The following is a 25272-nucleotide window of genomic DNA, read 5'->3' on the forward strand; positions in this document are numbered from 1 at the left end:
TGTATATGAAATGCCATTTTATAAATTAATGCTTGCATTCAATGAGAATAGAAAAATTAGTGCAAATTTTATAAAGTTAGTTACAACATTTCTACTCATTTTTTGTTAATCTTTATGTAAAGAATATAACAGTTAATATAAGTAATGTCTTTTTCAGCGATATAAATGTTAAGTATCTTTGCCCTAAAAGCGCAATCTTTCATCTTTCTACTGCACTTGGCGGGAAGAGTGCTTTTAAGTGCGAGTCTTGTGGAACGTTTTGTGGCAAGTAGAGATATTTTTTGCAGATGTAGCAACAGTTGGAATCTTTGTAACTCACGCGAGCAGATAAAAATCATATTTATCTGGAAGTTAAATATTATTTGTGTACCACTCGTCTGAGAATTCTCAAATACAGAAGCATACAGAAACGAATTATTATTATTATTATTTCGTAGTTCAAGTGACCAAACAAACTACACAATCCTGGAAAATTACAGCTTTCTTTGTACAAGTAGAATTCGAGACCACAATATTCATGAGAAGAAGACAACGAGGCCAGCAGGAGAATCAGCTGAGTGACAAAATCCAGACATATTTTAATAAAAATGGATGGCTTTATACATACATGCATGTTCCACATCTTCTACTAAACCGCTGGGGCCGAACCGCACAATAACCCTTGGTTCGATGTGGGGCGGCAGTGGGGTGGGTGGACTGCTGTGGCCTGTTGTGAACCACTGAGGGCTACGACAGGACGAAGCCTCTCCGTCGTTACTAAGTCCCCGGTTTAAATACACAATACACATAATCCACACCATGCAAAGCTCTGCTGCCAGTAGAGAGGTTTCTAAGATAAGTGAAGCATGGCAAGTCGAGATATCAACCAAACTTTCAGTAATATTTCCCAACTGTTTGTGGCAACACTTTGCCTGTAGCCTCTGTCCGTATTTGAGATATTGTCAGTCTGTTCATGAGAGAGAGTCCAACAATCTAACTATCTTCTCGTGTTCGAGTCGTTGTTCAAGGACCCATGGCCGTTTATGCCCCAACATTGTCCTGTGTCTGTCTTGTCACTACTAGTTCTGTTGCACTACAGACAGCTGCGGTTTCGGTCTGTCATATGATGCTCAAATACCCCTCATGCCAAAGGCTCGACCTTTCTCAAAGTTTGAATGGTGGCGGAAAGCTCCACATGCACGTCCTCTGGGCATGCACGTCTAAGGAAAGAGATGTAGCTGTACAAACCCAATAGCCATCACGTAATGTCATCCTCTTTTTTAGGAAAGAGTGTTTCTTTACTGAAAACACACTCAGATAAGGATGAAAATGGTTCAAATGGCTCTAAGCACTATGGGTCTTAACATGTGAGTCCCCTAGACTTAGAACTACGTAAACCTAACTAACCTAAGGACATCACACACATCCATGCCCGAGGCAGGATTCGAACCTGCGACCGTAGCAGCAGCGCGGTTCCACACTGAAGCGCAGTAGGATGAAACGCTAATAAACGTATTCTTTCTGCATATATTGTAAGTATACTGTCTATGTTTTTATGTTGGTAACGCCACGTAGCGCTCTGTATGAAAATCACTGACTGTGCTGTGTGCAGTCTGTGGCTGGTTGGACTCATTGTTGGAATATTCACTTGTGTAGTGTAGGGCAGTTGGATGTGAACAGCGCGTAGCGTTGGGCAGTTGAAGGTGAGCCGCCAGCAGTGGTGGATGTGGGGAGAGAGATGCCAGAGTTTTGAGCGGACGATCTGAACGCTTTAAGGTAAATACATTGTTTGTTCTCTAAAATATAATTTTGTGACATCCAATTAAACAAATTTCCTTTTTCTGACGGACACAGGTCCAGATCGTCCGCTCGAAACTCTGGAATCTCGCTCCCCACATCCACCACTGTTGGCGGCTCACCTCCAACTGCCCAACGCTACACGCTGTTCACATCCAACAGCCTACTTACGATACTGGAATGTATGTTTGGTACCGTTTGCCACCGTTTGGCCAAGATGTTCACGCTGTATAAAGTTTTCATTTTAGTCAGCGTATTTAGCAGTCGAGTATGTCCAAACGCTGCACACACGATCACACTAGTATTGATTTTGTTTGTGTGCAAATACTACAGCAATCGCCAAGCAGACGTTCCGTTTCATTAAACACCCTACTCTCTTTCAGCTATACTAGTATGTCATCAATCAACCCTATTTTGCTGATTTTTTTGTCCTTGTCAAACAGCTCCCCTATCAAGACCGTCCTTCACGAGCCTAATTGTCTCTTCTATACACACATTAAATTTCATTGTAAACAATTCGCAACCCTGAGTCACACCATTCTTGATGTTGGCCCCTAGCATCATTTCATCTGTGTTGGTTACTAAGCCTGCCTTTGTTAAGGAGGTAGGATTATCTGCAGGTGACATCATACTACGACACCAGTATTTCCTACGTATGCAACAGATCGTCGTAGCATTTGGCTTATACGATTTAGGGAACCCGTAGAAAGCTAGATCAGGATGTCCTTCCGAATACGAAGCCATCGTCTTAACTGCTACGCTGTCTGTACGTACGCTAGGTACGGTTGATGACTCGGTGCTGGGAAGCGGTAGGATTTCACCTGCTCTGGCCCGTAATGTTTCCAGAGGTGACCTCGAGGTCATTGCCCTTTCCTCCACCTGTCAGAGCTCATTAAGGTCGCCTGTGCACGGAGTAGCAGTCATGATGTAAACTCCTCCGGCAGCCTCTTAGCCATCGTCTGAGGAGGAAACACACATATCATAAGTTGTTGCATTAAATTAAATCAATGCACAGAATTCATGGAATATTACTTTGTTACGAGGTTTTGGCATGAACGAATCTCGTTAAACCTACAGTCAATCTATTGTAGAATCTAGGACACGTTCATCCTCGCGTTTCGTGGCGTTTCTGTAGATCGGAGCTCTCTCCTAATAATAATCGATCAGCGACCTGGTGAAACTCAGCTCGCTCTGTCCTCTCTGAGATCCAAGGCGCCGTAGATAATGGCGCCCATATTAATTCCTTATCCTTAACTTCTGGAAGGTATTCGATGCTATTCCGCTCTGTCACTAAGTGAATAAAATGTAAGTTTGCCGACTAACGGTCAAGTTTATACGGGTCTGTTCCCCCACATGACGCTTATAAGCAAAAGTGCGTCGCCTCAGATACGTGTTCTGTTTTTCCTTTTTAAAAAATGGCTCTGACCACTATGGGACTTAACTTCTAGTGTCATCAGTCCCCTAGAACTGAGAACTACTTAAATCTAACTAACCTAAGGACATCACACACATCCATGCCCGAGGCAGGATTCGAACCTGCGACCGTAGCGGTCGCACGGTTCGAGACTGTAGCGCCTAGAACTTTTCTTTCTTCAGTTTGACTGTAAGCTATGACAGGAAGTACTGTGGACGGATGGTAAATGTAACAGCTGTAATATTGCTACATGAATTTGCTATGCTGAAATCGGGTGCTAATAGTTGAATAAAAGCGGGTTAAAAGCTGTGAGCTGTCTGGCGAAGTTAATCTTGTATTACTAAGCAACTGTTTCATCAGGTATCTAGTCTAAGTTTACCAAATTCCCAAACAGACTAACATTGATTATAATCTTTTACAGTCATACAACAACCGGTAATATATCTATGTATAAAAAGGAGAATTTAAATAAAAAGAAAGACATCAGTTTATATTTGGAAATTTATTTTAAGATTGTTCATTGAAATTTCAGCATATTATACGTGAGTTATAACTGAGCTGGTGCCTTGTTTAAGGATTGTAAAAATGTGAGATTTTAATCTTACGGAACACATCAAATATGGAGCCAAGATTGGGAGACTGCATACAACCCTGCATTCACAAAACAACACCCAAAGAACGTTGAAACATAAGCAAGGAGAAATTAACCACAACCAACAGATTCAGTTTTCACCCAAAGAAATTACGTTCGTAACACAATCCTGTCCGTCATGTAATTACCACACACTGGTATACTAAATTCATATTAACTCTTTGTAAAATCTTCCCAAAAGGAATAGCTGAAGGCTACTTTGATGATTACACCACATGCTCCACGTGGTCAACTTGGTTTACAGAAAGCGTATAACTCCACAGTAATTTTGATAATTAAAATAAATTCGATCGAAAAGCAATTGACAAAAGAAAAACCTTGAACTGGTTACTAACGTCTTACTATTAACCTGATGGGTCAAACAGTTATATAAGCACGTGGTACTGGTCTCGCAAAGTACACTCCACGTAGGTTGAACATAAAGAAAAGCATAAAGAAAAGTTGCTATATTGTAAAATATTGTCAAGACGAGACGTTATAATCACACAAGCATTCACATTTAAGATTGATGAACTTAGTTAGAGTTACTGATCAACACGTGGTTCCACTTTACTCACAAAGTAATGACAAAGCAACTACCCCAAAATAATCTGAACTTCACACGAGAATTACACTACGCTGCAATTTAAGATAACCTTAGATATTTTAGAGCTAAACCCGAAATAAAGATGATTAAATTTTCAGTTAGGCTGAACTTAACAAATCCATTGTCCTATGGACTTAGCAGACACGCGCTTAGCCGGAGATCTTACCACTTCAGACGCTCGCCACCGCCAGACTGCAACTGCTTACTGCCGAGCGTGCTTCCTGAGGGTGGCTCACAAAGACAAACGGAAGTGGCCAGAGGGGCAGCTTCCTATACCAACATGACAACGGACGGACAGAACCATACTAAGGATAGAAACCTCTCTGCTTTAAGAAAGCGTAGCTACCTGTTCCGACGTTGGTCCTACTGTTCTCTAGCAGACAGCCTTGTCTGCTACCCTCAAGCATGCAACTACAAACACATTTGATCATTCATCCTCTCACACAGAAGGGAAGGGGTATGACAGTATCTTATCATATACAGTATATAAAAGAAAGCGGATGTAGGTTCCGTATGAAACTGTGTGACATGAATTACATATAAGAATTACATATAAACTGTGCTTTAAAGTGTAGTAGTGTGACAGATCGTTCTTGTTTATGTGTAAAAGTAACACGTTCCACTGCTCAGTCTCCTCCCAGATAGTCAGAAACGCCACAGTACATTTAGAAGAGGAATTTATTCCATAAATGGCAACAGATTTAAGAAATTAAACATGAAAGGAATCCAACAGAGACCTTTCACAGCAGAACTAGGTACACTAAATACATTTTTAATTCCTATGCTTTTTCTTTCAGGTACAGAATAGTATGTAAGTTGAATTGTACTCAACCTCTCTTTTCTTTTGCTCTTTTTATGTGACTCAGAATCACACATGGTAGACATAAGCTGTTTCAAATTGATGGTGGATGCACGGGACAGTCGTAACTAGCGCCTCTAAGACACGTTAATTCTGCTCTTTGTCCACCGATGGCTTCAGATCTCCGCCCAGATCAAAATTTTAACGGCACCATACTTATTCTAACTCATTCATAATATGTGTGATATTTGTAATGATAAGAAAATCATAGTTGTAACGATAAGGAAAACGACAGCCATCATCTTTGATTCTGCAACTGTCGCAGTAAAATCTATTTCGATCTTCACTTATCATTCTGAAAGCGGCCAGAGGTAACACAGTGTAAATCTACAGCTAAGAACTGTTAAATGGGCATCAGCAAGGCTTTTCTGTGTAGTAATAAATTAAGAAGAACAATTTTATTTTCGAATACCCGTGATGGATGATATTTTAAAAGTTTATTTGTGCAGTCCCACCTAGCTGAGCCCCATAGCTGCAAGATGCCTTTCAATTTCTATTTAAATTTTGATTTAAAACAGAAACTTTCTGTTTTCCCTTTTTATTATTTTAAAAGGAAAAATTTGAATAAGCAAACTGTGATAACGTATGCGATAAGGACCTGGGAAGTTAGTCTGCTTGAAACGAGGAGAAATCGTGTTTTATTGAGAACTTATGAAAATATGTGGGAGTACTATTAATCTGGTAAGAAAAGGAGAAAAACGAAAACTATTTTTTTAGATTGTGAGAAGTACGTTTGCTTAAAAAGATAAATATGATCTGTGTTAGTTTCGCTGTGGCACCATTCAGCAAAGAATAGCACCGTAGGCCTGTCTGGATTAAAAGAAAATAAAGGGAAGGAGATTCTGTTGACTATATTGTGAGAGACTACGGTAGTCAAAAAAGTTTAAAACAGTTCCATGTGAGAACTCGTGACTGCCGCTGTTAATGACTTACCTTTCGATTCGATGGTCTAACAGACTAAGTAATACATCCCAACTATTCTTACTGGTTTTTTTTTCTTGCTGTATGTGTTACAACTTACTGAAAATGTGTCTCAGTGTTACAGACCACAGACCACGAAAAAACAACGATTCTGTTGTGATACTGACTTTTTTTGCATGTGTGTACGACTGGAAGGTCTTATCTAGAAAATTACTGCTGATTCCATGACGCTTTCATTTTGGCAACAGAATTCAACATGACGTTCTCGTAGAGACAGACTATCGATATGTAATATCAATATCGGAAGTATCCCAAGGGAGTTTATGGAGCTGTTGCCTTTCACGATGTATGTAACTGATGTGGTAGAAAATGTCGAAAATAATGTAAGGTTGTTCACGGTTGAAGCGAAATTTTATAATTTTACCTGCCCATTCGTTCGAGCGATCTCTTATTAGTCCAGCGTGATGTATCAAAGATAACCAGCAAAATAAGGAGAATAACCAGTAATAATAATGGCGTGTGACGAGGGCCTCCCGTCGGGTAGACCGCTCGCCTGGTCAAGTCTTTCGATTTGACGCCACTTCGGTGACTTGCGCGTCGATGGGGATGAAATGAGGATGACAACAAAACTCCCAGTCCCTGAGCGGAGAAAATCTCCGAACCCAGCCGGAAATCGAGCCCGGGCCCTTAGGATTGACAGTCTGTCGCGCTGACCACTCAGCTACCGGTGTCGGACAAGAATAACCCCTACGTCACTAGCGACTGACCAGCGCTGCAGTGTAACGTAGCAGACAGTGCGGCGCGGACAGTCCAGAAGACAGGGCAAGTCGTTTGGCGTTTGCGCAGAATAGCTTGAAGGTGATAACTGCATCTGGTCTGTATTAATACCATGCTTGCGTGGCTTTCTCTCGGTCAGTAGCAAGCTACGGAAAATGCCGAAAGACAGCCAAACATTCTTCAAATTTTCTACCAAATTTTTCACTATTTGTGCACACGTCGTCTTTCTTCGAGCGTTTCTTAGATCAGATTTTCAACATTTCTGTTATTCTCTCTCTTGTCAGTCAAAGAAGCATTTGACTAATAGCGCCGCCCTACTTTATATGCGTTAAATGCTCCCTGTAGGCCCGAATTAAGGTGTCCTACACACAGTATTTAGGAATGGGTCATTGAGGTGTTTAGTATACGACTCTTCGTAGCAAACTGTTGCTTCTCATTGCAATGAATCGTAGCCTACCATTTACTGTACCGACAACTGCGAGTATATGATTGTTTCATTTAATGTCTTTACATATGTTGCTCCGAAATATCATGATAGCTTCTAGTTGTGACTTACAAAACTTTTAATCGAAAGATATTTCTATTCGTTAAGAGCCGTTTCCCACTCTTCACACCGAACTTACGTTTTGTAGAGCTCTAACTGGATATTACTGCAGTTTTTAATACATAGAATTTTCTCAAACATAACAACATCGCCTGATAAAAGTTTTAGATTGTAACTAATACTACACATTAAGCGGTTATTGCAGAACATGAATAACGATAGTTCTTCTACTCTCCACTGAAGGACACCAGTTATTCCTTCTGTGGCCGTGGAATAATTCTCCTTCCATGACAACATGCTGTTCGCTGTCTGTCGGGAAATTTTCCCTTCAGTCTCATACCTGCTGGTTAAATACCGCGGACGAACGCATTTGCTTTAGCCGATCTCGATGCGGTACTGGAGCAAAAGAGTTTCGAAACCGGCCAGACGAGATGCATAGCCTGCCGTCCACATGTAATAGTCGTCGGTGACAAAGACACATGCAGCTGTGCAATCTGCAGTACCACGCTGAGGGACACCCAGCAGGTATCGAGCCGGTCGTGGTTTTAAATTCGTATTGTCAGACTGAAACGAAGGTAGACATTTGCAGAGATGACAAATGGTCGTTTTCAGAAGACACAGGGCATCAACGTTTATCGGACAACACACCAGTCAAGCGAATGCCTTCTACGTGTTGTGGTACGGGTGGAGTACTGCGATGTCAAAGAAATTCGGGACACATTGTTCCACTCGCTGTTCCGAAGATGTGCAGTTGGCGACACAGTCAGTTTGCAAAACTCATCGCACTTTACGTCATCGTGACGCAAGACGCTCGTGACGAATCGATGACGCAGCACTGCGCCAACCAATGGTGGATGAAGTTGCTGCCAGTTAGCCAAACAAACAGTCCCTGGGACTTATTTACGGGCGTCTATCGAGCCACCAGACGAGTTCCAGTAGGTAACTGTAACCGGCTAGCCACTGTGCTGCTGGAACTGCTGGAATTGCTCGGCATCCTCTGGACATCCATCATCATTATCATAAACTCTCCACTCGTACTACGGGCCGAGAGCCGAAAGACGTCTTGATAAACCGGAGGAAAGGCGCTTCGACAAACCACCACACATGTCAGTACAACCAAAGTCTTTAAACAGGATTACCTGTCTTGTTTTATGTGGTCTTCCTGTCGTCGGAACTATGCGCAGTACTAAACAAAAAACAAAGATGTAAAATAATTTTGTTGGCCTGAAGAAGAACATGTGCAGGCCAGTTAGGTCCATGGCCATACCCAGACACAGATTACTAGAGAATGCTAGGAGACAGATGGTCCAAATGTAGGAGACACGACTCTCAGCCTGCATAGACAATGCCTGGCGAGGCTCGGCGTCAGTGTAAGGACATCCAATACGGCCTGACGAAACTTGGCTTCTGATTATCCCTGACACTAAAGCCACACATCCAGCTCTGCCAGCCTACAAAGATAAACACCACCCGCCGTATCCATGCCCCTGCAAGATGTCGCCAGCCAAATCTAGCACGTATTCAACCACGACGCCAACAGCCCAACCATTGCTCAACAAATGTCTTGCACAACTCTCATCAAAGACTGCCTGCTGGAACCGTTTGTCTCTTAGTAACCACGACTTAAAGCTTGACGCTACGTCACTGCATTTCAAAGTGGCGTCTGTAGCCGCCAAAGTGAGCATTCCTCAACCAGAAGGTAAAAGGGGCTTAGCTGATCTGACGCAGGTCTCCACCCTGACAAGTGAGTCTGGTTACCATACGACTAGTCCCACTGTCTGCCGCCGAGACTGGGACGTTGTCGACGCAGCATAGTACGAAGGCTAAACCGTCACATTGGTGGCCCAGATTACGCCACAAATGAACCTGAAACGTGCCGATTCCGTGGTCCATGCGATCAAAACTGATGTCCGGTTATAAAAGAGTAGGTCTAGTGCCATAAACACCACCGGCTCCAGCTATGCAGTATCTGTCATGATCTGCAGCCAGTTCTGAGAGGTAGCCGACGTCAGTCGTCGACCAGATGTGAGTCGTATTGTTCGATTACTACTACACGCTGCCTGCTCTAGTTGTGAGTGCATGGGATGTGCTTAGTCCTAATACTGCAGCTAGCTGAACTGGTGCCTTCCAGTTTTGGGCCATCTGCTGCCTGACTTAACAGACTTCAGGGTACTATGGTTTGGAATCTGCGCTGAGGTGGAACCAGCACCTAACGTGCTGCCAAGCCACCACCTGCGCTGTATGTACGCACTCTACTACTGTATGCTTTTTGCGAAATGCTGGGGCTATATCCTAGATCTGGGGTCTATGGTTCAAAGCCACGCTCGGGTACCACCTGCACTGAGACTGCCACAGGCTTTCAGCTACTTGCATATTTGTGCCACATGATGTGACCAGCTTACCTCGGAGTTTTCCGCGGCAGCGTGTCTGCTGCCTGTCCAGTCTGCCGCAGTTCTACACGCCCACTGAGGAACCTACATAATTTCCACACCGCAGTTTGCCTGTCCAGCTTGGCAACTCTGTACACGAGGCGCCTCCTACTACTATGTACTGACTTAAGCAAGCACCAGCGTCCAGGACCAGTTCACTTTGGTTGACGTTGACTCATCAAGACAATGTCTTCGACTGCTGTACGGATTCTGATCAATGAACTTGTTATTTCTCACTGTCTTTATGATTTCACGACTCCCGGTCACCTGGTTCTACGTACATACGGTCCTAACAGGCATCCTGCACCGTCTTCATGGCCTGCAGTGATATCAATAAACGCTAGATCCATCCTGACATCGCAACAACTGGTGACAGTGGATTCGAGCAACGTTATGGACAGAAAAGTACAGCATCATCGACATAGTTGGATGAATTCAGAATCTATCTTTCCTACTTTTGATTCCTTCTAGTGTGATGGAAAGTCAATTGGATTGGTGAATGAATGTAAAACTAATGGGTGTGTGGATTTGAACCAGTTCATGGGACATCTAAAAACAGATTATGGTGATGTGCGTCTGATTAGATCCACACAGTCTAATTTATTAGGTCATAGTGCACTCTGTGTGGAGTCAGCTCCAATAACATGCTTCGTATGTAGTAGATACGGGTATTATGCTTGATAGTATGATGAATGCACGTGGATGATATGTCAGTGACAACATTTCTCCCCAGATGGAACAGTGTTCACCTGAGATCTACCATGCGTTGTCCAAAGCCAATTTCAGCATGATGCTTATACAGAAAATATCACACAGTGCCCTTCACCTATATAGGGCAAACATTCTACATCTACATACATACTCCGCAATCCACCATACGGTGCGTGGCGGAGGGTATCTCGTACTACAACTAGCATCTTCTCTCCCTGTTCCACTCCCAAACAGAACGAGGGAAAAATGACTGCCTATATGCCTCTGTACGAGCCCCAATCTCTCTTATCTTATCTTTGTGGTCTTTCCGCGAAATATAAGTTGGCGGCAGTAAAATTGTACTGCAGTCAGCCTCAAATGCTGGTTCTCTGAATTTCCTCAGTAGCGATTCACTAAAAGAACGCCTCCTTTCCTCCAGAGACTCCCACCTGAGTTCCTGAAGCATTTCCGTAGCACTCGCGAGATGATCAAACCTCCCAGTAACAAATCTAGCAGCCCGCCTCTGAATTGCTTCTATGTCCTCACTCAATCCGACCTGATATGGATCCCAAACGCTCGAGCAGTACTCAAGAATAGGTCGTATTAGTGTTTTATAAGCGGTCTCCTTTACAGATGAACCACATCTTCCCAAAATTCTATCAATGAACCGAAGACGACGATCCGCTTTCCCCACAACTGCCATCACATGCTTGTCCCACTTCATATCGCTCTGCAATGTTACGCCCAAATATTTAATCGACGTGACTGTGTCAAGCGCTACACTACTAATGGAGTATTCAAACATTACGGGATTCTTTTTCCTATTCATCTGCATTAATTTACATTTATCTATATTTAGAGTTAGCTTCCACTCTTTACACCAATCATAAATCCTGTCCAAGTCATCTTGTATCCTCCTACAGTCGCTCAACGACAACACCTTCCTATACACCACAGCATCATCAGCAAACAGCCGCACATTGCTATCCACCCTACCCAAAAGATCATTTATGTAAATAGAAAACAACAGCGGACCTACCACACTTCCCTGGGGCACTCCAGATGATACCCTCACCTCTGATGAACACTCATATTCCATATTTTCTGCAGTAGCTTTCCTCCCACCTGAAAACTTAACATTGCTGAACCTAGTGACGGCAAGTCGTTACATCCAACTCCACATAACCTATGCCATGCAGGGATAACTGCTTTTTTCTCAGCTACAGAGACGTGAGCATCTGTGTCAAACAAAAATCTATTTTCACTACCGTTCAGCATGCCAGTCAAGCAACATTCCACCTACGCATACGTTTCTGCAGCATTAAAATTCATTGAGAGCGCTGCTATGCGGACTTGGAGTTTCCGTTGCCATTTAACAGGTGATTATTCCTGCTCCGTCCGTTCCCATTATGCCCTTTACTTCTAAAATCTCGATTTCGCTGTATTTGGCCTGAACTTCCACGAAGATAACACTTCATACCAGTAGAGAAGACTGAATTATATTACGGTAGTATTAGATGTGACTGTCCTTCTCGTCATCCTTTTATGTTTCTCCTACTTTTTTCTTGTGTATTAGAAAAAAGATTCATAATATCTGAGTCAAAAGCACAAGTGGTTATCACTCAGGAAGCAGGGCGTTCAACTTGGGAAGGATAGTGGAGAGACTTGTATAGACTGTTACATGCTGTGAGAGTGGACACAGCCTCATCCACTTCAACACTTCCCACCTTAGATTTAACTACATCTAGCCCAGTCCCTTCTCTTTCATACAAGGCAAGAAAAAACTTATTACCATTTTGGATAACCGGGCATATTGCACGAACGCACAGTTGCTACAAATAACTATGTTAAGTTTGATGGGAGACGCTAAAACTTGTGTAATTTGAGAACCTAAGAAACATTCGATGAACTAAGGAGATGTCTAGTACCGCGTTATAGAAGATAGAATGGTTGTAAATGCTATCACTGACAGGTAAATGAAATGTGGCAGAAGCAAAATGAATCTGTTCGATGTTTTGCAGAGGGCATACGAAAAATCAATGTCACTATCCATCAGCTGACAATGATGAAACAAATAAGGTTGTTCTATAGAAGGTGGAACAGAGGGTGTTAGACGCATTTCTACGGGGACTGCCATCTGACGCGTCAAGAAAGATGTATGCAGAATTTCGAACGGATTTGGCTAGCGCCATCAACTTTGGATAACTATATGTGGTAACTAGAGTCTGTGACAGAAGAAATACCTTTTCTGCTAATGTGAAGAGCTACCTTTGTGGGCAAATACGAACAGAATATCGTCATTCACACTGTAACATATGTGGAAGGACTGGACATTTAAATCGAGATTCTAGAAGTAAAGGGCATAATGGGAATGGAAAAAATGGCAAAAACCACCTGCTAAATCGCACGGGAACTTCAAGTCTGCCTAGCAGCCCTCGCAATGGATTTTGATGTTGCAAAAACGTACGCACAGGTGGAATGTTGCTTCATTGGCGAAGTGAACGGTAGAGAAGGTAGATTTTTGTTTGACGCAGTTGCTCACATGTCTTTGGCAAGTCTGGACCTTATGAGAGAAAGTCATGGTACAGGTTACGTGAAGTTGGATAAAATGATACGCAGTCAATAGGTTCAACAGAGTTAAGTTTCCAGATGGGACTAGAGGTACTTCATATAATGTGGAATTTTTGCCCTATACAGGATGGTCGGAAATTCCCGCTACAAACTTCTAGCACTTGTAGAGGGGAGTGAGTACATAATATTTTGAATAGGAACACATGTCCGGAAACGTGCCGTTTTCGTGCTATAGCCGTTTGAAAACATGTTGGCTAGGTAGGTTTGCAACAGGATAGTCATAGTGATGGGTGCTTACGTCAGATCGGCTGATGTCATTTGACATCCTATCCTACCTCACTGACCTAGTTGACCCTCATTCATGTTGGAGCAACATGGTTGAGTATACGTTTGCAGAAAACACCGACATGATCTACCTGAAAGTGGTTCAAATGGCTCTGAGCACTATGGGACTTAACATCTGAGGTCATCAGTCCCCTAGAACTTAGAACTACTTAAACCTAACTAACCTAAGGACATCACACACATCCATGCCCGATGCAGGATTCGAACCCGCGACCGTAGTGGTCGTGCGGTTCCAGACTGAAGCGCCTAGAACCGCTCGGCCACACCGGCCGGCGATCTTCCTGAATGGCGAAGCTCACGCCAATGGAAAAGCTGCTCGTCGTCTTTATCGAGGTAGTTCTCCACAACTTCAGACTACATCGCGTACCCTTTTCGCCACAATCACGCAGCGGTTCCGAGAAAGGGTATCTACACCAGCAGCAGGCGTGACTGGGGCGCTCCAGGGAGGCCCCACACGCCCGAATTGGAAAGGCGTTAGTGCATCACGTTGGTGAGAACCCGTCAACAAGTACACGAGCAGTCTCATTGTCTATTAATGTGCGGAACTGTAAAACAAGTTATTTACTGGATCACGCCCAGTCAACGACTTGTAAAAATGGTCGCATTAGCAACACGTTTTCAAATGATTGTAGCACGGAAATGGAACGTTTCTGAACTTGGGTTCCTATTCAAAATATTATGTACTCACTCTCCACTTCAAGTCCTAAAAGTTTGTAACAGAAATTTCCGACCTGTATAGATGAAGGACACTGTGCGACATTTTCTGTACAACCATCACGCTGAAATTGACCTTGGACGACGCATTTAGATCTCAGGGGAACATTGTTTCATCTGGGAAAAATGCTTGTCAGTGATATACTACCACAAAGTGTATGTCTCATGAAAGATTAATCGTTTAAATTGTGTGCTGATCGCTAATGATCAATTCACATGATAGAGTACTGCAAGGTATAAGGAAATTGCTGTGGGTAAAGATGGGAACGTTACTATCTGTAAAAGAATTGTGAGGGATAGAAGCGTTGGAAGACAATGATGAGCTAGATCGAGCACGGTGTTTTGTGTGCAGAAGCATTGTCAGCATACGGGAGATAGACGATGAGTGAGTAGTGTCTGCTGGTACTGATAATATTGGGGCCGAAGACATCAGTTTGTCTAACGGATTATTTGTCGCCAGTTTAAATGTTCTAGATGAAGCAAGCCACCAGTGTAACTGCATAACATGAAAACGTGAAGCATTCAGAAAGAACAGAGAGAATAGCACTGGAGAAGTTGCTGCTTGATTTCAAGTACCTATTTAGTCCTCATGGACCGCTGCCAGCAACCCCAGTAATAAAGTACAGGATCCCAAATGGGGATCAATCTCTTGTGTATCCTAAGGCACATCACCTTCAACGGCTACTGTAGGTATTCATTAACCATCATTGAAGAAAAAATTACCTAGTGGGGAGCGCCTGTGGTGACAGAACCAAAGAAAAACTCAGACATAATGAAGAAGTAGCGATTCTGCAAGAACTATAGATACCTCATTAGCTGTATGATTACGGAGATATGAACATAACAGACAACCTTCATAACTTTAGACAATACAGGTATTTCTCCATTACAGATCTAAGAAATAGCTATCATCAACTGAACTTAGTACCAGACGGCCGACCGAAAACTGTACGCTACCAGTATCAGCGAATGCTATTTGGTTTGAAAAATGCTCTAGCTATTTTTCAACGATTTCAAGAACTTTAACAGAGACCAGGGGTACACACTTAGCAGGGCATGGGGTGGGCTTGGATGCTGAGTGAAAGTAAAGACATAAGCTTGATGCTTGTAGGCATGCGGAAGCGACAGTTTTAAACCTGGCGCCGGGCGCAAGGGTGATGTGATGTCACTCGGTCCCGCAGAGGGACGAAGCCACTTTCAACTGTGAGACCTTAACTTTTCCCGGCGAATTGAATGTTCAAATAACTTACGGGTTTGCTGCCGGGTGACGTCGTCGACCACAACCGATATTTAGACAGGAGCACACCCTGCCATTCTCAAGGCACAACTGCAAGGAGGAAGCAATGTGCAAGGGAATTTAATACCTCGGTTCACAGAGGAGAAACAAGGAAGATACCACACACAGAATAAGTAACCGCAGACACACAACCAAAGATAACCAACACCAGAAATATCGACAGTGACTATTAATCAACAGGCGAGGTAGCACTAATTCTGTCCCTCCGTTTTTTGATGAGAGAAAGAGCCGGATTCCAAGCAGCACTTAAACAAAATCCACCATCTCTGTTTATAAGGTTGCTTGATAGTTCGATTTCAACAGCTTCCTTAGTAACACTATCCCAATAGCTGGACGTGCAAGCCAGAATCTCCGCGTTGTTGTATCCCATAGGATGACCGGTGTCAAGGTAATGTTCTGCAATAACGGATTTGCTCGGCTCTTGTAAGCATGTATGACGCTTATGTTCAATACACCGGACTTCCACAGTCCTGATTGTCTGACCAATATATGACACGCCACAACTGCAAGGAATACGATAAATACCAGCCTTACGCAAACCAGGATCATCTTTTACGGACGCCAATAGGCCCTTAATCTTCGAAGGTGGTCCAAAAACACATTTCACATCATATTTCCACAAAATACGGTCAATCCTGTTGGAAATGTTTCCTGCGTAAGGCAAAAAGGCCGTAGACTTAGGTGCCACTTCGTTGCTATCGTCACTCACCCGTTGCACAGGAGGCTGATAACGCAACGCACGTTTGGTTCAAATGGCTCTGAGCACTATGGGACTTAACATCTAAGGTCATCAGTCCCGTAGAACTTAGAACTGCTTAAACCTAACTAACCTAAGGACATCACACACATCCATGCCCGAGGCAGGATTCGAACCTGCGACCGTAGCAGTCGCGCGGTTCCGGACTGAGCGCTTAGAACCGCTAGACCACCGCGGCCGGCGCACGTTTAGTCTGCCTCTCACTATAACCATTATGACGAAAGGTGACTTCGAGATGTGATAGCTCAGCTGCCAAACTTTCGGGGTCTAAGATAACGTGGGCCCTATGAACCAAGGTACGAAGTACTCCTTCACGCTGAGCTGGAGAGTGACAACTATCAGCTCGCAGATAAAAGTCAGCGTGAGTAGGCTTCCTATAAACAGAATGTCCCGATGTATCACCAGTCTTCCTTCTGACAAACACATCAAGGAAGGGAAGGCATCCATTCTTTTCCACCTCCATAGTGAACTGAATATTCGGGTGGATTGAATTCAGTGTTCCAAAAATCGGTTTAAATCATCACTACAATGAGGCCAAACAACAAAAGTATCGTCTACATATCTGAAAAAACACGCAGGTTTCAAGGTCGCTGACTTCAATGCACGTTCCCCAGAGTCCTCCATAAACAAATTGGCCACAATAAGCACTTTCAACTGCCTTCCGTGGATGCGTCACTCCAGCCCGCTCTGGAATGTTCCAAAGGCAGCCATTGCATCTACATAAGCAGACGTGCCAGCGCTGGGAGTCATTGGTTCCAACTCCTGATGGTGATGGCGGAGACGGCTATCGAAAGCTCGAGTGTTTTATTCGAAATGGCCCAGCTTGTAAGCTGAGAAGATTTTTTTGATATTTATTATATATTACAGTATTAGGATTATTAAAAATAACTATCTTTAATCATAAGAACTTAATTAATAATAATAATAATGAGTTAATGCGTAACAAAGTGCACACGCCAAAAACTGGAAACTTCATGGTTCATGATGGTCGTCTAGTAGTTGTGCACTTGAGCTCAAATTTTGCACATATCGTTTTCTTATTGGTTGGAACAAAATAGGGGAATGGGAAGTTATAGGAAGTTGAGAAATAAGGGCCACCAAACTGCCCACGCTAGCGAAGTGAGTTGTATGGTTCCTCGCGGCAGACACGTGTTGCGGTGAAATACGGGCCGCGCTTATCGCAACCAGTGAACAGTGGACTCCGAGCATCAATATTAATACCGAAACGCTTTAGAGCGCCATAATTCTGTATAAGCTGTTACCGCGGCGCTTAAGGTCGATTTGCGGGGCGCCGCGCGATAGTGGAACAAGATAACGGGAACCGTACAAAACGCTGCGTGTCGACAGAGCAAGGAAAAGGGGGTCCGCCCTATTGGACGCGAATGCCCGGCAGTAATCATGGGGCACGGGCAGAGCCAGCGGCGGTCTTTTATGAAGACTAATACGCGGAGCTTGTAATTTGCGGCGGTCGGCCCTCGACTAGTGGGAGGTATTATTTATACATCATCTGAGAAATGGCGGCGATAACTCAGCAGTCCGGCTGGAGTTATTTATAGGCGGCAACGGGCAGCCGGGCGGGTTTTCACGAATTAGCGGGCACGCCATCACAACACGCACAACGGGACACGCCCACACAGCAGGTAGCACTATTACCGGTACAGCATTGCCGGTGTAGCACGTGACCTGCTGGGAGGATCATCTAACGGTGGGCGATAAAGTACCAATGACGCGATGTTTCCTGTGCAAAGTTGATTTTACTTCATCGCACGCTGCCATTAACAGCTGTTGGAGTAACTAATACTAGAAGATGTTTTCTTCACGGAACAGTGCTTGACCCTCCCCGTCGCGTCAGAGTTCTTCTACAATGGTACATAACATATTTATTTAAATTAGACACTCCAGTTGCCGATTAAACGGACAAAAAATTTGTTATTCCTCCAAGAGACATCCAGCTAATACCGTGTAAAATAACTCTAATACTGATAAAAGTGTCAGTTCACCGAGGAGGAACATCCACAAGTTTCTTCAGCAATGACATATCAAAAAAATGTTCAAATGTGTGTGAAATCTTATGGGACTTAACTGCTAAGATCATCAGTCCCTAAGCTTACACACTACTTAACCTAAATTATCCTAAGAACAAACACACACACCCATGCCCGAGGGAGGATTCGAACCTCCGTCGGGACGAGCCGCACTGTCTACAACTGCAGCGCCTTAGACCACTCGGCTAATCCCATGCGGCAATGACATATCAATCTGCAACCATTCAGTGATGATTACGTCCCGCGGAGCTACCAAACTCCTCTTGTAATGATTGTTACATTTTGCTGTTCCAAGTAGTATCGGACATTTTCTATGTAATTAAGATCCCGTTATGTAGCGAGCCAGTAGAGGTGTGGGAGGTAGACTGAGAGTTTGTCAAACTAATAAAGTATGTGTGTAGCCAAGTGAATATGGCTATTGTTATCTTAGAAGCCGGAAGCAGTATTCAGATGATACGTAGAAGATACAGCAACAGTAACTCACCGAAAAAGTTGAAAGACATCTCTGGGATCGAGATCCGAACTCGGGACCTTTCCCTTTCAAGGGCATGTGCTCTATCGACTTTCTTTTACCTATCTCATTTTTTTTTTTTTGTTATAGTTCATTGCATTTACACGGATTGGGCGCCATATGACAACCCCTCAAGTTTATCGGTGATCCATTCACTCAGCTTTTTTTTTTTTTTTTTTATTGCAGAGGGCAGCTAATCCTTTGAAGGAACACGCTGAGCTACCGTGCCGGCTCCGACTGAATTGCCCAAGCACGACTCGCGATCGCTCCTCACAACTTTACCTCCACCAGTACCTCACCTCCTATCCTCCAAACTTCACAGGAGCTCTACTGCGGAACTTGTGGCACTAACACTCCTGGAAGAAAGGATACTGAGAAGACATGGCTTAGCCACAGCCTGGGGGATGTTCCAAGAATGAAATTTTCTGTCTGCAGTGGAGTGTTTGCTGACAGAGCACTTGCCCTCGAAGTGCGGAGGTCCCGAGTTTGAGTCTCAATCCGGCACACAGTTTTAATCTGCCAGGAAGTTCATCTTCACAGTAATCTGAATGAAAGCGCCCAAACTGTGGTAAGATAAACACTAAAAATCGTAACAGAATGCCCTCCATCCTGAATTACAGCTTCCGCACGCTGCGGGTAAAACGTCTCACTGGTCTGCCGGTGCACTCGACAACTTGAATAATCTGAAAACAGGAAAATTTATAACTCATTGGATCACATTATAAGCCTCAAGTCAGCTAATGTTATTGTCGTCAAGACCCATTATTTGGTGTAGAAATACTTCTTTAGTTGTTGTCAATACGTTGCAGGTGTCAGAATAGTGTTCTGAGTAGTTGTGAGTGCATTATGTCGGAGCTAACTCAATTCGAATGTGAGAAAACTTTTGGTGCTTGTATGATGGGTGCTGCCATAACCAAGCAGCAGAAATGTTTGATGTTTGAAGAGTCACCGTGTAAGGTAGCAGAATAAATGAAGGTTAATTTCGCACCTTACATAAGAGTTTTATATATCATAACAGGACAATGAATATGACACCTAACTTACTTCAGCAGTAATGAGCAGATTTGCCTATAAGTATGTTATGAAAAGTGATGGCACTCAATTGACGGTATTATCGCACTGCGCCTATTTAATGCACGTCAATGAAGCGAAGGTGAAACAAGCAGCGAGAGCTAACGTTTCGTGTGGAAGCAGACACGGGCAGAAGCAGAGGTTGCACCATGGGATGCACCACGAAAGCCTCCTAGGGGGGCATCCCGCGGCGGGAGTCAGCGACTGGACAGGTGATGCATACTGGAGAGCAAGTAACGGCCCACCAGAAGTAGGACAGAAAGAAGCATTAGAAACTGTGTTTCGGAATTCCAAAGGGATATGAACAAAACCACTGATGCAGTTGATCACGTGAACAGCGAGTGGTACACATGTGATGTATGCATGTAACTTTTAGGCGTCTGGAGAGGGCACAACGGGTTATGCTGGTGACTACTTTGAAGGTCAGTAAAACTTTGAAACAAGTATCTATTTTGTACGAGCTGTAAATGAATAGTTGCCACTATTAAAGTTCCAACGCTCGTATTAGCTGTAGTATCGTTGAGCTCCAACTGTAGAGAAACGAACCAGCCAGTTAGTTAATTGTTCTTGTAAGGACTGAGAGGGCATTTTAATATGCACCATGCTCCAGCCATGCATGTGCATAACACCATATTCCAAGACTAGGGGTGAGTACTTTTTACTCGCATAACGAGAAACATAGGGATAGTTTCCACTGGGAAAAATCGCCGGCCGGAGTGGCCGTGCGGTTCTAGGCGCTGCAGTCTGGAACCGCGAGACCGCTACGGTCGCAGGTTCGAATCCTGCCTCGGGCATGGATGTGTGTGATGTCCTTAGGTTAGTTAGGTTTAACTAGTTCTAAGTTCTAGGGGACTGATGACCTCAGAAGTTGAGTCCCATAGTGCTCAGAGCCATTTGAACCATTTTTTTGAACCACTGAAAAAATCAGCAAAGGCTTAATTAGCTTTTATAGGAATTTCAGAGGACGAGAGCAGCCTAGCATACGACACCTCATTGCAGCTAAGGTAAATACTGCGAGCAGAGGCGTAAACTTGTTGGTTCACCAGCTTGCGTCCACTGTAAACTCGAGCGACCTTGGGTAATCTTTTGCTCAACTGGTCACAAAACTAACCATCCTCCGTAGACTTGATTGTCATCCTAAATAGTATCGAACTTTGAACCGGAATCGAATGATTCGTCATAGTACTGGTCAACGTCATGACGTAGTTGTAACAATAATTTAATAAAGAAATTTCTAGTTACAATTTACTATTGTTGTGTTTAGGATTCTTTCACTTTCTGAGGACGAGATGCGTTCGTTTGACAACTGTCGTAACATTTTCTCATTGTAAACTGTGTAAATGAGTGTATTTCTGTGATAAGATTGCAACATTAAACCAATATATTTGCAGCTTACACAGTTGTTGTTCTGTCCTCAAAACCTTACAGAATGGCGACCCTGCCAAGATGGCAATTGGTCTGCCTGGATGACAATTAGTCAAATTAGAAAGGGAAATTAAAATTTTTGGATTGAACAAAAATTGCTTTGTTTTGTTGTTTTTGTGATGAGGTTACCCAATGTATGTGTATGTATAGTGGTCAGAATACAGTAAATGTGTGATACAAATTGTAGAAAAGTTGTGTTAATAAATAAGATAATTTTATGTTTGTGTAAAAGTAGCTTGTGCATGACCTTGCTGGCCTATGCGAAGTTATTCACGGCGTTGTTTAGTTGGTTTGAAACTTTACAAACAGTGAACAGCGTTGATAATGATGTGTACAAAGGCTAAGAAAGTTTCTATGATATTTTGGAAACGTGTAAGATCACATAGCTTGATGCTGACGAGAGCTCCGACTAGCACAATTCGAGAAACACAGAGGTTAGTTAAACGATCGGAAATGGCGGAAGAACGGAGATTATCGCAGATAGGGCAGACTGAAGATCTTGACAGGATAGAGATTGATGTACAACAAAAAGTATCGAATGCTAGTCACGGAACGGAACGTAGTGATAGTGTAGAGGGAACGGTTGTAGTTTCGCGACTGATATCACAGTCTGAGAATGCACAAAAACAAACAAATGAAGGATCTAGTGGGTTAGAAGTAGAATCAGAGGACGAGAAACTTCAGTACGTTGAACCAAATATAGTAATTCTAAATCATGAGGTACAGTTTCCAACAGAAAGAATGTGTGTAAGTGCGTCCGCACTATGTCCGGAAGTTGGTGAGACGCCACTTGAAAGACGCGAACGGCAATATTTACATCAAATAGTGACAGGTGACGATGGCGAAGAGGCAGTGTGTTCGGAATATTGAAGCAATTCACTATGGTCGTAAAGCAGCAAATGCAGGGTTAACGGACTTAAAACTTGAAACAAATGCAAGGTTAGCAGATTTAAAAACAGAGACAAGTGCTGGCTTAAAGAGTCTCATATTTGAAACCTATACTGGATTCGAAAAGGTCCCCGAAGATCAACAAAAGCCACGAACGGAAGTTAATGAACACTTTGCTAAAATCCGGAGAGAGGCGAGAGACTCGAGCGAGCTTATGCAATCGTTAATGGCAGACCAGAAAAAGATGCGTTCTGACGTTGACCAGGTGCAGGATGCAATGTCTAACGTTAATCAAAGAGTTGATAATTTAGCACGTAAGACGTCTAGTAAGGCGCAACAAATCATGGAACAGCTCAAAGTCAGAAAACGTGTCATACGAGCCGCATTAAAAAGATTCCGTACACGTATTGAAAACACCGTCTTGAAAAATCAGAAACAGAATGAACAGCTTCGTACAGAACTGAAACAGTGTATCGAGAACCGTACAGAAAGCAGTAGTGAGGCAACGGAATCGGTAGTATCATCCGACATAATGGCTCTGAGCACTATGGGACTTAACTTCTGTGGTCATCTGTCCCCTAGAACTTAGAACTAATTAAACCTTACTAACCTAAGGACATCACACACATCCATGCCCGAGGCATGATTCGATCCTGCGACCGTAGCGCCTAGAACCGCTCGGTCACACCGGCCGGCCCGACATAATGACGGACAGAAATCCAGAAGTAAACAAGTCAGTTGTGCAATCTTCCGTAGCAATAGCGCAAACACAAAAAAGTCCTGGAATTCCAGTCGTATATTCACAAGAGGTTGCGTCAATAATTAACGAAACGAAACAGAAGCAAGTGAAAAGAGAACAGTTAACACAGGTGAGCGAAGCAGGTAATGTGCGGTCACAACGGACAATGGAGCGGGAAACGGTAAACGCGCGCATTCCAACAGAGCGGCAGCCGACCCTCCGAACGTACGCGAGTGACGCTAGAACACAGCAAGTTGCGACGACTCATGTACCAATTTCTCGATTTACAAGTTACAGTAGAACAGATTATAGACCGCAAGTCAATATGAACGACACGAGGAACGGTACGGTTTAGGTAACTGCACAGCACTGCGTAGCTACGATGCTAGATGGGACGTAAATCTGTCATCTCAGGACCCAAATATGGTAGAACGAATACAAGAAAACGCATCCTAGATACAATCAACATGTAGGCCCTACCCTGACGTAAGCTTTATTCGTTCGAAAGCCACATACAAGCGTTCTAACAATCGTTTTGCGAAAGTGTTAAATACTTGGCACTTCCATCCCGAACTGTTTTAGCATCATATGGAGAGATGATGGATGTCCACCGAACCGGAATAGAGGTGGACATATTACAGCAAGGACGAGCGGATATTTAAATTCACCACATGAAGAAGAAGAGACGCGTTTCTGTATCTCAGCGTGCAAAATAGCTGAAACTGTTATCACACTACACAGAATTCAACAACTGCAAAACAACCCCTGAATACTCATGGGACGAAGCAAGAAAACGATGGGAAGCTGTCCAATCTATCTATATGAACAACTGAATAGAATAAAAGAATACACAACAATTTCAAAGAAATCACCATAAGAACGTATTAAACGATAACGAGCGTTATCAGGTCTTCAATCCCAATTCCCGGTCCACAGAAGAACGAAGACACAATTGAGAAGACAGCAAGATGCACCAAGAACAGATGATGCCGCGCAGAAGATTTGGAAGAAGGAAGAGCCTGGACCAGAAGACATCAAGAAACCGTATCAAATCCCTTCCCATGCAAGACCATTATTGCATTTAACTAACAACGAGAATCCAATTTAACTGTTCTAGCAATATAAATATCCGATATTCTATGGCAAATTGCTACATCCTCAGATGTCATACCAAGAAATAGGAGATGACTACTCGTGTGAATACCTAGAGATGAATAGACCAACGATGAACCGACATAAAGATTCGTCAAATGAAGAACAAATGTTTATGCTATCAAGGACATATCTCTAGTACAACGTTGCCACTGACACCTGCGAAATGGAACAAAGGCAACCATGCATTCACAACACGCTCAGACCTTCAGCAACCTTTCTCTCTGCCGACCGTCATTCCATGCACAGCAGAAACGAGGCGAGGCGCATGCCAATCGTCATTCCATGCTCAACGGTGACACGGGTAGGCAAACAGCCCACTGTCATCCCATGTTCGACGGAGGCACGTCAAAACACATTAAAAAAGTGACGATTTCAATGAACTATGTTAAAGATGTAGGAGAAAAAACTGTCTGTGACAGACTACTATCTGAACAAATTTAAAAAAAGGAATAATTTTTACTACTGTGTTAAAAAAATTGAATTTGAAGACTTTTAGGTATTAGCAATGGATCTTTACTAACGATGTTTTTAAAACTTAAATCTTGACATATTAATAATACTTCATATTTTTTAAAATGTTTAAATTAAGAAAACCTAATATTAACATTTCTTGGCAGGTTAAGATTCTAATCTGTGATATGTTTGTCAAAAATGGAGGACATATAAATATGAATGAGTTTAGATTTAAATTTTGTAAAATAATTAGTAGGATTAGAAATTTAATATGTTTGTAAAAGACAAATCTGAAAATTTTTCTTAAGTTATAAAGTGTATATTTAAGATTTTTGGGGAATATAAACATGTTTATGAATAGGATTATGCCTGTAAAGTCATGAGAAAGATTCAGTTGAGTTTAATATAGATCATAAAGCTTTATTATAAGACAGTGATTGATATGTAAACTGGAGATAAAGTGAAAAATATTGAAAAAGGGGGAGGATAATGTTAGCTGATGGTTTCCTCAACTTCAGTACATATCCATCATCATTTAGCATTAATCGGGCAACCAAAAAACAGATCAGTCTCAAAGAAAATTTAAGGTTGATAAAAATTTGTAGATAAGCTCAAATTGTTTGAAGTTAAATTTAAATTTAAATTTAGACAAC

Source organism: Schistocerca americana, chromosome 5 (assembly GCF_021461395.2).
Source record: "Schistocerca americana isolate TAMUIC-IGC-003095 chromosome 5, iqSchAmer2.1, whole genome shotgun sequence".
Lineage (NCBI taxonomy): Eukaryota > Metazoa > Arthropoda > Insecta > Orthoptera > Acrididae > Schistocerca > Schistocerca americana.